Genomic DNA, 1,580 nt, shown 5'->3' on the forward strand with positions numbered 1-1,580 from the left:
ACATCCCTTCTCATGTGGGTCCCAACCCCAAAAGTACTCACATTTCACCCCAATGGCTCCAAAATGTACATAGGGTGCTGCCATGGTCAAGTCACTCCCGAGCTCTCCAGTGGAGCCTGCTGGCAGAGAACAAGGTGAAAATTAGCCAGGACGTTGTTCAGTCAATTCCCTCTGCTCCCAACAGGTGGTATCGGAAACCTCCAAGATCACTCACTTCCCTTTCTCTCATCAGTTTCAAGCCCCAGGGTTACAAATGCACAAACCAGTTGAGATTCTCCCCTGGGCTCAGGGTGTGGGGCTGCTCTGAGGGGATGGACTTGCACATTTGGGATATTAGTGCAAAGATACAATTTCAATTTCTCATAGAGAAAACTGAGGGCATTGGGAAAAGTTTTCAACTAGCAATAATCACGCCTCGGATTAACCTCATTGGCTATGATACTGCCACATCTTATTTAGTGAAAGGAAAGCTGTAGTGACAGCCTGGTTACTGAGATGCAAAACACTTTCCTCCTGTGAGAAACAAGAAGTTAGAATTAGAAATTTACATAGTTTGTTCCAATGTTGGCACAGGTTTAATTTTGCTTCTGTGTAGGTTTGTTTCAGGCTGTGACTGTTTTGGTTTATTGGGTTGTTTTGTTTTTTTTAATTGGAATGGAGCTTTTAATTGACATTTTCTGGATTCGAATGGCTGACCTGCAACACCACTTTTGACATAGTTCTGCATATTTTATACAGATTTGGCCAGTATTCAAGGATGTGATTCCTTTATGGGATGTTTTAGTGGTCAGGCTTATTTATTTTATGTTATTTTCTCATCCTGCTGTAGCACACCTTTTGGATAAAATGTTGAAATTATTAATTTATGGCATTTGTTAGTTTTTATTTTTAAAAACAAAGTTTTTCTTAATGTTTGGGTTTTAAATTAAGCATTGTTTTTGGTTTCAATTTTTCATTTAGGTTTTTGTTGTTGATGGGATCTTTAAGAACTTTGGATTTAAATAATATTTTTATCTCAAGGTTCCAAAGACTCAGACAAGGTTTTCATCTCGAGGCCAAAAGACCAAAAACATCAAGACACTTGATCACGTCCTTGGATAGACCAAGAGACTACTCACACTTGATCTGAGCTCATAGTATTAAAATTTGGACAGATTTAGATTATTAAAGTAAACCCTGTTTACTATTTTATTTTAATAAAGGTTGTATTGCTCCCATAAAGGATGGAGCCTGCCCCCCAATTTTTTTTGTCTAGCCCATCTCAGTCCCCCACCAAACGAGAAGAGTCTGATGCCACCCCTGCTGGTCACTGGGGCCTGGTCTACACTAGGCGTTTAAATCGGTTTTAGGAGCCTAAAACCGATTTAACGCCACAACCGTCCACACTAGGAGGCACCTTATATCGATTTTAATGGCTCTTTAAATCGGTTTCTGTACTCCTGCCCAACGAGAGGAGTAGCGCTAATATCGGTATTAACATATCGGAATAGGGTTAGTGTGGCCGCAATCGACGGTATTGGCCTCCGGGAGCTATCCCACAGTGCACCACTGACCGCTCTGGACAGCATTCTCAACTCGGA

At 41.0% G+C, this 1,580-nt stretch overlaps 1 non-coding gene across 1 annotated transcript; it reads right to left on the reverse strand.

Annotated features, from left to right (window-relative positions):
• Positions 1-319: 319 nt before the first annotated feature.
• On the reverse strand, positions 320-459 carry LOC123355007. Its single transcript, XR_006575002.1, has one exon. It is a non-coding gene; the product is annotated as a U4 spliceosomal RNA (small nuclear RNA).
• Between the last annotated feature and the right edge of the window lie 1,121 nt (positions 460-1,580).

The sequence above is a fragment of the Mauremys mutica genome, chromosome 22 (assembly GCF_020497125.1).
Source record: "Mauremys mutica isolate MM-2020 ecotype Southern chromosome 22, ASM2049712v1, whole genome shotgun sequence".
Taxonomy (NCBI): domain Eukaryota; kingdom Metazoa; phylum Chordata; order Testudines; family Geoemydidae; genus Mauremys; species Mauremys mutica.